Source organism: Aphelocoma coerulescens, unplaced genomic scaffold, assembly GCF_041296385.1.
Source record: "Aphelocoma coerulescens isolate FSJ_1873_10779 unplaced genomic scaffold, UR_Acoe_1.0 HiC_scaffold_255, whole genome shotgun sequence".
NCBI lineage: Eukaryota > Metazoa > Chordata > Aves > Passeriformes > Corvidae > Aphelocoma > Aphelocoma coerulescens.
This window is the reverse complement of record NW_027183599.1, coordinates 9985-22808: the sequence shown is the minus strand read 5'-3', so window position 1 is coordinate 22808 and position 12824 is coordinate 9985. Positions and strand designations below refer to the sequence as shown.

At 47.9% G+C, this 12824-nt stretch overlaps 3 long non-coding RNA genes across 3 annotated transcripts; all 3 read left to right on the top strand.

Moving 5' to 3' along the window:
* On the top strand, positions 1-1606 carry LOC138101364 (uncharacterized). The gene is made up of 3 exons (XR_011147111.1): positions 1-267; positions 391-475; positions 1546-1606. It is a non-coding gene; the product is annotated as an uncharacterized lncRNA (long non-coding RNA).
* Positions 1607-1834: 228 nt separating this feature from the next.
* LOC138101365 (uncharacterized) lies at positions 1835-3821 on the top strand. The gene is made up of 5 exons (XR_011147112.1): positions 1835-1952; positions 2076-2117; positions 2218-2559; positions 2640-3676; positions 3777-3821. It is a non-coding gene; the product is annotated as an uncharacterized lncRNA (long non-coding RNA).
* A 747-nt stretch (positions 3822-4568) lies between these two features.
* Positions 4569-12571, top strand: LOC138101366 (uncharacterized). The gene is made up of 2 exons (XR_011147113.1): positions 4569-6183; positions 9220-12571. It is a non-coding gene; the product is annotated as an uncharacterized lncRNA (long non-coding RNA).
* The last annotated feature ends 253 nt before the right edge of the window (positions 12572-12824 follow it).

The following is a 12824-nucleotide window of genomic DNA, read 5'->3' as shown; positions in this document are numbered from 1 at the left end:
TTGGGGTAAGGGTGTCTTCTTCTTTCTGTGAAGGGGGTCTTTTGGGTTTTCTCAGCTTTTTTTCAGCAGGTACTTTTGGTATCTGAAGTAATAGAGGCTTTGAAGACTCTGTGAAGAAGATAGCATTAAGTGCATGGTTCATGGCAACTTCCTGAAATTCCAGATTGTGTCAGGTACGATACTTCAGTTTTTTCAGCAGATTCATTTTGCTGCAAGAGGAAGCTACCCTGGGTCCAAGATGACATTGGAGATGGAGGCTTCTGATAGGTAAGCTAAGGACTGTAAGTATGAGTGGGAGTGGGAGCAGGGTCCCAGTTAGTAGCTGACTTGTTGGGATTTGGCTTGTATGCCACTCCACGGGTGCATTGATTTTGGTTTTCTTTGTCATAGCTGACTAAGATGCCAACCTGGTGATCACAGTGCCTTTGGAGAGGGCTGAGGTGGACTCCTTTTGCATCCAGTGTGGATTCACATTGTTGGTCACCTAAAAGCTAAGTTGGGGGCCAGGACCTAGAGATGGGATGATAGCAGGGTAGTGGGTTGGAAATTCCTGGGAGAGATGTAAAAATTAGTGTAGGGGAAAGGGATGCTCTCCAAGGGGCTTGTTAGGTAAGCTAAAGGGAGTAGCCCTACTTTTGATTGCAACTGTAGGGTGTGCAGCGCAGAGCAGTTCCAGTGTGTGTTGTCTCGTCCCGTGTGTGTTTTGTGTTTCTGGCATCCCTCGGATCAGATCTCTGTGCCTTTTATCCTTAAGGGGCTTATCATAAGCATTGGCCATCATCTCTAGGTTCTTGAACTTTCATACTTCTTGGTAGGATGCCAATGTCACTTGTTCTTTTACCAGTGGGCTTGGCCGCATCTTGGAATCACATCTTGGAAGCATTGAGTCAGATGTCTTTTGAGGCCTTGTTCCCGGCTGTACTGCCATCCATCCTTTCCAGCCGTGAGCTGTAATGTCCTGGGGCTTGTAAGATTGTCAGGAGATGGGAGCATTCTAAATGTGGCATTGTCTCTCACAGCCATCTTGATCACTGTGACTGACAGTTCTTAGAAGAGGTCACTGTTACAGTCTTTTCTTCTGCTCCTTAGAGCCTCCTTCATCCACCATTGCCACACCCTCGGTTGTCTCTTTTGGCGTCGTCTCTTCTTCTTGCCATCGTTCTTCTTGCCGAGAGCTTTTTTTATCATCCTTGTGTCCTACTGTTTGTAGTATAATGTGTTGAGTTTGTGTCTCGCCTGGAATTGCTCTGCCCTGTAGAGTAGTCCTGAGGGGGGGTAGGTGGAGAAGAAAGGAGACTTTAGAGGGAACCTTTTGCTTTGCTTAGCCACCTGAGCCATGCCTCGGACAGAGTGACTGTGGCCAGTCTGTGTGGTGTTCAGTGGAGATGTGGGAGTGGTGCAGTGGTGTCTTGCAGTTTTATAGTAGTTTGTCCTAAGGCCCACTGTTGTGGGATCCTAGGCAGTTTGCTTTGAGGAATGAGAACTTGGGAAAGGCTAAGCTTTCCCTGTCTGTCTGGGTAACTTTGACAAATAATTCTTTTGCAGATGGATAGGATGTAAACCTGATATGAACAGAGGAGGCCAGAGGAGCACAGCAACGAGGTGGGTCGGTGCCTGAAGTCCAAGCTATGGCCTGACTTTGGGCTCTACGTTTACCTCACTGTTGGGACTTTCATTTTGAAGAGGTGAAGTGCTTGAAGCAGCAGGGTATTGGCACCGGGGGGACCATGAGCTGGATGAGTATTGATTCCAGCACAGAACTGGATGCTACTGGAGTTGTTGTATTAGTGATGAAACTATAAGTAGCCTTTGATTTTTTGTGTTTTACAGGTGGTCTGCAGCATTCAAATTGCTACTCCAACATGAGAGACACCCTTCCAGACAGAGGTCACAGTCGAGCACTTTCAGGTGGAACCTACCTCGGCAATGCAGCACTTTTGGACACTACATCGGTATGTGCCTTTCCATTTTGTTTTGCCCCTTCTCCCTTGGGAAGGTTGGTCATCATTCAGCTTTTCAGGGGTGGTGTTTCATGGTGGTTATGTTGCAGGGCTGTTCTTTGTCCTTGTTTTTAGGAAGTAAACTTGGATATCAGCAGTCAAGGTCAAATGAGTGAGGTAAGCAGTGACCAGTGGACAAGACCAGTTATTGCTTGGGTGCCAAATTCTGGGGCAGCTCAAAGCATGCATTGTCTAAGCATCCATTTGTGTGTTTTAGGTGGCCCACTCGTATTATGCCTACAGGGGCTGAACCCCCTCATGGACCAGCTGATGGAGCCAGTTTATCACCCTTGAGCTGCCCCTGTGAGCCTTCCAGAACTATTACAGGACTCTGCGATGAAGCCTGTACCTTTTCTGTTTGAAGGTGCCATCTGGGCAGCCTTTGGCAATGGTTGAGGAGTTGCAGCGACTCGGGGAGGGAGGGAGGAGCGAGGGTCCACTCAAGTTTCAGCAATGCCCCATCACCTTGTCTCCTTTTAACCCAGGTATACCCTGCGCCGGCAGCCTTGGAGTGCGGCCACGGTGTATGAGCCGAGGACCGGGGCGTTCTCAGGAGACGGTGAGTAGTGGAATTGTTGGGTTTTGGCTGATGTGCTGCTGAGTTCAGGCACTGATGTTTGGTTTTCTTTCTTGTAGTAGACTAAGAGAGAACAGCTCACTGAGGGCAGGAACTCCCCAGAGGACGAGGCGGCCTTCTTTTGCACCTGATGAGGATTTGCATCCCTGGATATCCGAGAGCTAAGTCGAGGGCTACACCTCAGGGAGGGGGATGAGAGTGGTGTGCTGGGTCAGGACTTGGTGGGAGGGATTTTTGAATTAGCTTTGGAGATGGGGATGTCCACGAGAGGGCCCCTTAGGCCATGTAAAGGGAAAGTCTCACTTTTGATCACAATGCTGAGGTGTACAGGGCAGAGCAGTCCCGGTGTGTGTTGTGTCACTTGTCTATTGTGTGTTCTGTGTCTTTTGGGCATCTTGTGTCACATGTCTTCTGCCTTACCCCTTTGAGGGGCTTATCAGAAATGCTGGGCATCATCCTTAGCGTCTCCTTTGCATTCCTTGGCCCGACGCTGGTACTCTTGAACCTTTGACTTGCAAGCTTGGACATGCATCGGAATCGCATCTCTCTTTAGCAATATCAAGTCAGACACCTTTTACAGTCTTGCTCTGAGCTGTATTGACAGCTGTGCACCACAATGATCCATTATAACAGATTAGGACTTGTGAGAATGCGAGGATAGGTGGAGCATTCCAACCGTATGGTTCTCGGGCATCCATCTTTGCGGTTCTTGGCATAAGCCCTTCTGTTAGGGTCTTTTTCTGCCGGAGTTCTTTGAGCCTCATCGGCCTCATCTAGGTCATCTCATTGGTAATTCTTCTTGCTGAGAGTTTCCTCTCCTTGTTGCATCCCCTTGTTTGTCATCTCCTGTGTCACAGGTGTCTGTGTGTTTGGGCCGGGGCTGCTTTGCCTTGCTACATGGTCTGGGTGTAGGTGTAATAGGATAAGTCCTAGGGACTTGACATTTGTAATGTAGGGATTAGTTGGACTCAAGATGGTATTTCTAGATTGACACAAGATGTCTGGAGCTGGTAAATTCTCATGCAGTACTTTGACTTTTGTCATAACTTTCTTTCAGCTGCAGATGGATTGAACCTGTGACAGAGTGCCCCCATAGCAGGTGAGGTGGTTGCCACAGGAAGGTCAGTCACTGTTTGTCTTTGCAGGGCAAATGTAAATGGTGACTGTGTTACAGCTTTGTTCTTCATCTTTATTTGTAGGAAGTAATGCTGAATAGCAGTGGTCAAGGTCGATGGAGCGAGGTGAGCGGTGACTGGTGGACAGAATGAGTTGTTACTGCTTGGGTATCAGTTTCTGGTGCAGCTCTAAGCATCCGTTTTTGTTTGTGCATTTTAGGTGGTCCACTGGGAAGGTGTGCTGGCCCTGGGGATGCTGGAGGCCAGGTGCGTGCAAGCTTAAGGTATGGGTGTGGTGTACTTCAGTTGGAGCGGGGAGGCTGTGGTTTCAGTCTCTCAGCATGTTTTTCTGCTTTGCTTCTCTGCAGGTGCTGCTGCTGCCCTAGGCATGCCAAGGGACAGAGGCGAGCAGGTGAGTTGGCATTTAGGTGGGGCGACTGATAGGTGAGAGGTACGTGGCAGCATGTGAAGCGTGTCCCTTTTCGCTTTGCAGGTATCGTCCGGGCCACCTCCGGAGTCGGATGAAGATTTGAGGTGAGCCTGGGCCAGCGGTGCAGAGGGAGCCCGTGTGTTATTCTTCTGGAGGGCGATAGTCACAGCTTGTTTTGTTGTCTTAGGTACCACAAGTAGGTGCAGAGCCTAAGTTTGGAAACGGCCGGTAAGCGATGAGCCTCGGCAGTTATGAGGGAGAGGGGCGTTGTGCAAGGGGTCACTTCTGGGACGTGTCATCACAGTCTGAATTTTGTCATTGTTCTGTCTTTTGCAGCCGCCGAAGTGGACTGTGGGCCATGTATTGACGTCCACGGTGCTGAAGCAATGTTTTCTGTCGAGGATGGATTTCGTCTGCTGGTCTTCAGAGAGCTAAGTGTGGGGACTGTTGGCTGGGAGAAGGCAAACACCTTTGGAATCACAGGAGGCAATTTGAAGTTAGCTGAGAGGAGAGGGCTGTATTGGGCCGGGCCCCTTGGAGGTTAAGGGAGTTTTTCTTCAGCATCACTCGAGCCTTTGCCGGGCCGGGCAGTTCCAACCCATCTCCATGTTCTCGTGAGCTTCGCATCACTGGATTTTGAGTCTTGATGTCATTGTCCGTCTTTTCACCCGAGGAGCCTGCCTTCGGGTCTGGCATGATTGCCATGGTCTAAATTTTGCCTACTCTTCAGTGTAGCCACACTCTTGAGCATAACACGTGGGCATCTTGCATCTTGGCCATTTGTCGGTCGGTCATGCTTTGTGATGTCACTTCAGCCTTTGGCGGCAGAATCCTTCTCTAGGGAACCCTTTGTATCACCTGGCAGTCGTTGCCTCCTTCTCTAGGCCTGCTGCACTTCTTGAGCATCCTCTTACCAGCTTTGGCACTAACTTCTCATAGGGAGTTTACATTTCACTGTCACATACTACTGCCGTAGAGCCTTCTTTCCTTCGGCATCGTGGGCCTCTGGCTCATCTTGCACTAGGAATCTTGGGCCCATCAGGTGAAACTGCTGGGCAGTTTCAATTTGTGTCTATGTGATGTGGTTTGTGTCCGTTGTCTTCAGTGTCACAGGGCTTTGTGATGTCTCAGTTCTTTACAGGCATCGTTCTGGGCCATATCGGCAGCGGGAGTACTTGCATACTTTTCTGGATTGGGCTTATTCTGGCATCTTTATGGTTTTGCTTTTTGAGACCAGAAGTACACAAGATGTTCCTATCCGTCTTCCTTCTCAGTTTTGGTAGTATCTTTTTTCATGTGCCATTCCCTTGGACTTCTATATGCAGTGTACTAGACCCTCCTCACTGCAGTAGTTCCATAGCTTCCGTCGTCTCAAAGCATCCTGGTCTCAAGAATTTATCTTCTGAAGCGTTCTCTCAAGTCTTCGTGTCATCTTTGCTTATATTTGATGCACTGTGTGTCCATGTGCCACTTATGCTTGGAGCTGCCCTGCCCTGGCACATTCAGTCGTGGCTCATTTGAACAGTTTTAAAACTCTCCTCTCTTGTCTGTGGGCTTTTGGGTAGAAAGCTTATGGGCCTGGTGTGGGGATAACTCCTAGCTGTCAGCTACTTGTAGACTGCCTCATGCTGTCTTGCAGGTCCCCGAGGCAGATTTTGATCCCTATGGTCACTGATGTTACCAATTTTCCCAGGGTCTACTGTTCCACATCAAGGAGAAGCAGACGGAAGATGCTTTAACATCTTCTTTGGGAGGGGTGTTTCTAGTAAGGGCTGCAGTCAGAGTGTAAGCTGAAGAAGGGGTGTCTGAGAGTGTGTCTGTCTGTGTGTGTGTTGACTGGCTCTAACCTTATGTGTGTGGTGTTTTTTGCCTTTCAGGTTCTTCAGTTCATTTTAAAATTTTGAATACAAAAAGCCCAGCCGGTCCTGCCCATGCTGTGGGGTTAGTCAGAGGGACACAGGGTTCCTCTTCTCCTCTCTGCTGGGATGAACTGCCTAGGGAATACCATTTCTGACAGCCCAGTCCTACTTGTGTCTTTTGGAAAAGGGCAGAGGTGAAGAGGTAACTGCCAGAGTTCCTTGGGGATGATGGAGTTGTGGTGTTTGGCTGTGCCCGGAGCGGCAGGTTGGGCATTATTTGTGTGTCTGAGGACTGGTTTGGGTGTTGGGGAGCCCAGGGAGCTGAGCTCTCAGTGCATTCCCAGCTCTCCCAGGGGTGGGAGCTGGTGCAGGGCTGGGTGACAGCCTCTGGTTGGGCTCGGGGCAGGCACTGGCCCCGGCACAGACACGGGGTGGTTTGGGGACGCTTGGGGAGCAATGGGAGGAAAATGAGGGATGGTGCTGGGCAGAGCGATCAGCCTGTGCTCGTGTCAGTGCAGCTGTGCAGGGCACTGGGATCTGGGTAAAACTCCAGCTCTCCTGGTGTTCAGGGATGCAAGGTCTGAGGGACTGGATTTACCTGGGGCTTTCCAGGAACAAGGGGAAATGTGGTGCCAGAGCTGTGCCCCATCAGGTTGTGTTTCCCTTTGGGGACAGGGAGTCTCTGGGCTGAGGTGAGATTGCTGTGTGAGTGGCAGGGAACAGGGAGCTCAGAATTGCAGGCACTGATGGAATAATTGTCTTAGGTCTCTTTGGTTTGTGTTTGTGAAAACTGGGATTTGGGCTGGAGAGGTGCTCTTGGGAACAATGGATAGAGTACATTTGCTCTATGGATGTGTAAGGAAGGACAGGGAAGGGGAGTATTTATAAATTGTTATCAGTATTTCATGCAAATTTGGGGTGGAGCGTTGATGTAGGTGGGTGGGTTTGGCTTGGGCCTGTCAGGACTAACCACAAAGAATCCAACCAAGCCCCTGACCCCTCAAGGCATCTGTGAAACACTTCCACAGAAACCCAAGTCAGAAATCCAGTGATAATGGAGGTAAAATTATAGGTAATTGCCTATGATCGGTGGGGAATTTCCTTTGGAATTATCAACCAAGGCAGAGCATATCTTTCAGCTCTTTTCCTGGTGTGCAGTTTCCTCTCTGGTTTAACTGAGTTTGTGTGCTCCTGTTAACAAGCAGTGTGTTTTCACCCTGAAATTTGGGGTGATAGTCTTTCTCTAGTGTTTTTCCCACAACTGACTCATCCTTTCCATGAATAGTCCATGTTGTTCTACACAGCTGCTTTGGCCCTGGGTCAGAGAGAGAGAAGGGAAATGACTTTTTAGGGCGTTGAAATTTCTCCAGGAAAGTGCAGGAGTGGGACGGTCTTGCCCCTCCCCAAAGCCCTGCAGGCGCATGGGAGTAGCTCAGTGCCGGCGCAGCTCTCTGAGCAATAACAACGCTTGGGAGGTTCGAGTGTTGATAACAACTCTCTTGTCTCTTGGTAGCAGTCCTAGGTGGAGGAGAGGAAAAAAGGAACTTGTGTTATTCATGGAAAACCTTCTGCTGTTTCTTGTGCAGACTTTTAGATCTTTGTATGATTTACTATCCAGTGTCTGTAGGTAGAGAATGACTTATTTGAGGTAAAAATTGAGATAATCAGTAATGGATAGGTATGGAAAATGTTTGAAGTAAACTTGAGGTGACCTGTAGTGGAGAGCATGAAGATTTTGAAGTAAACTATAGCAATCAGTTGTGCACAGGTAGGGAAACTTCTGGGGGTAAAATACAAGGTCATCTCTAGGTGAGGGAATGAACACTTTTTGAGGTAAACTGAGTGAATCAGTTGTGGGAGTATTAGTAAATTCTGGGGGTGAAACTTGATGTAACCTCCATGGTAGAAAATAAATAAGTGTTTTGAGGTAAAAAGGAAGTCATCAGTGTTGGAGAGGCAGGGAGATTTTGAGAGTAAATTTGAGTCTGTAGTGCAGAGAATGAACATACTGAAGTTAAAGGGAGGTAGTAACTTGTAGACAGGGAAAAAATTTGGGGGTAAAGTCTGAGGTTAATGTCTAGGGGAGACAACATTTTTGAGCTAAACTGAGGCAGTCACTAGGTGACAGGTTGGAAAAGTTTTGGGCGTAGAAATTAAAATGACCTGTTGGGCAGAGAATAGACATACGGAGGTGAAAATCAGGTAATAAGTAGTGGACAAGTAGCAATAATTTTGGAGGTGAAATCTGGGGGGATGTGTGGCAGGGAGAGTGTCCATCGTGAGGTAAAGTGAGACAGTACTGGAAAGATAGTGAAATATTTCATAGTAAAACTTGATGAAATCTCCAGGGCAGAAAGAGAATATTTATAGGTCAAAAAGAGTAAATAGTTAGCGGGCAGGTAGGGAAAATACTGGGGGTAAAATCGGAGGTTATCTCTAGGGGAGAGAATGAACATACTGAGGTAAAAATCAGGCAATGAAGAGTGAATGTTAGGGAAAGTTTGGGGGGTAAAACTGGAGATAATCTCCAGAGGTAGTGAATGAATACTTTCTTGTAAAAAAGAAGAAATCAGAAGTGGACAGACAGGGACAGCTCGGAAGGAAAATCTGAAGCAATCCCCAGGGAAGAGAATGAACATAATGAGGTAAACTGAGGCAGTCATTTGCAGAGACACAGTGAAAATTTTGGGGATAGACACTGAGACATTCTTGAGGATATAGAAAATTACTTTTTGGGGTAAAAATGAGGTGATGGGTAGGGCAAAGCTTGTGGGAAAAACTTGAAATAATCTGTAGGGCAGAGCATGAGCATTTTGATGGAAAAATGAGATATTTATTCTCTACTTCCCTTTGGGCTAACTTAATCTCCACCCTTCCATGAGCAATTCCTTGGCTTCTCCTGGAGAAAACCCCATGGCAGAGGCAGTCTGCAAAGGAGCCCAGAGCTGTGCTTGGAGCAGAGAGTGCTGAGAGCTGCGGGTGCCTCTGCTGCCCCAGGCTGGCAATATCCCCATGGAACAGACTGGGCAAATGGGATTAGAGGGAGCACAGTCCCTTCAGGGAAGGGGTTTTCTCCTGTGCACATCAGGCACGGGGCAGGAAGGGAACTTTGGAAATCAGCTGATTTCCCCCAGAAAGCATAATTCACATCAAGAGCAAAGGTTGGTTTGGGTGTGAGCACTTGAAATAACTTGGAAAGAGAAGCAATCACCTTTTGCTGCTTCTTTCTTTCTTTCAGATGCTGGGATTGCCTCTGTGGACATGTGCTGAGCTCTCCCCGCAGGGAACTGTCAGCCCTGAATGCCTGTGCAATAACTGCAGCTGCCCAGGCAGGCACAGTTTTTTCAAAATTATTTTTCTCGGACCGAGCACATCTCCTCAAGTTCCTTCTCACTTCCTGCATCCTGGAAATGCAAAAAGGGAAAAGATAAATGTGCAGCTCAACTGAAACAAAAAGCATCATTTCCCTTCTTTCTTGTTTTGTTCTTAGAGCCTGTTGGAGTGCTGGCCTGGATTTGGGAGGAGCCAAGTAGCCTGGAGCAGTGAGGTTTTTCCTGTCAGACTTGGCTGTCCTGTGCAGGGTTCACTGATGCTGTGAATTGCAATCCAGGGCATCTTCAGGCTCCTGGTGCTTGGGACGTGGCGTTTGGTGTGCAGAAAACATCCCAGGCTGTTCAGCTTGGGTGTGGCTGTGCATTTGCACAGTTCCTCAGAGTGGGAAAAGGCCAAGAGAGCGATGGGAAGGTCTTTCTTCCAGGCCTGGGCATTCTCAAGACACCTCAAGGATGTTTTTTAAATGTTTCTTGTCTTTTGTTTCCCAGCCCAGGGCTGAGCTGGAGAACGGGTGGAGACAGTGGCAAGCAGGAGTCCCATGTTTACATCTGCCCTTGGATTCCAGTTTCTCCCAGTGGGTCTGTGCTGCCCGAAGTACAAAGGAAGGAGGTGTTGGAGTACCTGTTTGTTCACCTGTTGAGCTTGGAAGAGATGCCGAGTGTGAAATTCCAGGAGTGCCGGCTCCTTGCGAGCTGTTGGTTGCTCAGGAGATGGGGTTGGGGAAAGGGGGGGAGAGTCCGAGCACAGCACAGTGGTAGGAGCTGGGTTTGCATCTCAATCTAAGGCATCTCAAAGCCTGATAAGCTGGAAAGAAGACTTTGCTGTGTTAATGCATAATTACATTTTTGTGCAATTTTTTGAAATTAGGGCTGGGATCAACCTGGGGAGGAGGTTGTCTGGCACAATTCCCTGTGCCCTGCTTTGCCATGAGGAACGGATGCCTGACCTCTTTGCAGAGAGCTGCTGCTGATGTAGATTTCTCTGTTTCTATAGTGAATTTATCCCAGTACTTGGCTGCTATAAAGAAGTCTCCTCTTGCTGCAATTTCCCCCTATTACATTTAAGATCAGCTCCAGCTGAGTTAGAATTTAATCCCGACCTTTCCCCCCTTTTTTTTTTTCCAAGAGGCCTCAGCTATCTTGCTATTTCTTTCCTCTCTCACCGTCCAGGTCCTGTTTTTCAGACCTTTCCTTATAAAACCCTTGATAACCCATTCCCCACTTAAGGCTTTGTTGTAGCCTTGTTTTGCTACCTTCTGGGTGCTGTGGATGAAGGTCTGGCTTTGAGGAGCACGCCCTGCTCCCTTTGCTCAAGGGATTGCAGTTATTCCAATCTCCTGCTGCTGAGGGCTTCCTTAGGCTCTTGCTGAAATGAAAAATGTCCAGGAAGCTTTTCCTTTTTTGGGATTAGACTGGTTGAGATATGACCATGATGGTTAAAAACCCACAGTGCAAAGGAAGGTTTCCCCCTTCTTCCCCCCTACCCCCCACCTGCTCCATGCTCGGTCCTCTCCCTGCACAGTTCATTCCTTTGTAATCACAACTGCTAAGGAAACCTTTCTAATCTTGTCAATTGGCAATGCAACTGCTTTTAAATTCTGTTTTAAAATAGGTTTTGAAGTCAGGCTCTGCCCTTGCTATTGATTTGAATTCTTGACTGAGTAAGTTATTGGTGCTTAAGAAGCCCTTTGTTGCTTTAAAGCCTTTCTCCAAGGGTCAGAGAATAACACTGACAGGGAGTGAAGGAGCGCTGCCCAGTAGTTGCTTAGAAACGGAATGTGTTAAACCAGGTTTCTTTAAAAGCAGTTTTGAGTAAGTGAAATTCAGGTACTTGAATTACTTTGGGAAATGGTCCATTTAGGATAGATCTACACTGACAGAAGCTGTTTATCTGAGGTCAGTACATGCTTTGATCAGTGCAGGGCCTTCCCCTCAAGAAACGCATGAGCCAAGCCCAGCAAGGTAGAGGAAAAGACAGACACAAGTTCAGCTTAGAGAGCTGCACGGGTGAAATCCCATGAATATGCCTGGAGCATGGCCCTCCCCAGCAGCTTTTCTTACAGTTAAATTCTTAAAAAAGCTAGAAGCTGATGCTCAGTACTTTGGGATCTGGCTCAAAACTGCGGAGAGGATAAACTCCCTTACTGGAACTCAGGCAGTGGAGTGCCCACAAGCCAGCAGCCCGGTTGCTTCTTGTTCAGCTTCATTTCAACGTCGTTTTTTTGTTGTTTTGGTTGGTTGGCTGGTTTTAAAGTATTCTTAGAGATGCTACAAGTGGAAGAAGAGAACAGAAATAGAGTGGAGCACCACTGGCATATTACCTGATATTTTACTGTTCCTCTTTTTCTTTTAAAAATATATGTAGATAACATGAACTTTTAAACTCTGTGATTTGGGAGAAACACTCTTTTTTCTCCCTCTCTTTGGAAGAGATATGCAAGTCCTGAGCCGTTGGGCCAATGCTTGCTGCATTTTGTTTACGTTTTTACAATCAAACAAGGGGCTGATAAGATTGACAAGGAAGATACAACTCAGGAGCTCACTAGGCAGCAGCCTCCAGACTCTTTGGGTGATGCAGTAGGGTATGAAGACTGTTCTCCAGTGCGAGATTAATCCATAATAACATGCTCACTGACATAAAAGTCACTTCTTATAAGCCACTTCTTATTCCCTGAAGTGCAGGAGCTGAGGTGTTTGACAAAGCCTTGGCAGAATGATGAAGTAGATCCCTGTCAGATTTCTCCTTCTTGTGCTAGTGAGAGCAATCCATCTTCTTTAAGGGTTTTGTTCCTTTGGGATTGTGTGTAGTTTAGAGGAGAACAGTACCCAGAAGCATTAATTGTTTAATCTGCACTGCTTTTTTCCTCGACATGTGAGGCCTGAGTATTGTGCTGGGAAGCGGGGCCAATAAAATTTCTGGGAGTCAGACTTGGAGCTCGAAAGTTTTAGAATTAACGCTGGAGACTCAGCTCCCTCTATGGTCAGAAGAGGGGGAGACACCTTCCTTCAGGATGTCTCTCCAGGGAATGCTTTTGCAAAGTTTTCTCTCGTAACGGCTCAAGTCCTGCCTCTTCCTGAAATTGCGGTGTAGATCCCACTGGAGGCAGTAAATCTCTCAAATGTATGAGCTTGGGCCTACACACCTGCTAAGGTGTGACTAGAGGTGTGAGAACTTTTGCAAATGAATTTGGAATCATGAGAATCACAGAACCACTGAGGTTGGAAAAGCCCTCTAAGGTCATCGAGTCCAACGTGTGCCCAATCCCTACCTTGTCACCCAGCCCAGAGCACTGAGTGCCATGTCCAGGTGTTCCTCGGACACCTCCAGGAACGGGGGGACTCCAAACCTCCCTGGGCAGCCCCTGCCAAGGCCTGACCACCCTTTCCAGGAAGAAAGTCCTCTTGATGCCCAACCCTGGTGCGGCTTGAGGCCCTTTCCTCTTGTCCTGTTACTGGTTGCCTGGGAGAAGCAGCCAGTCCTCACCTGGCTACACCCTCCTGTCAGGGAGTT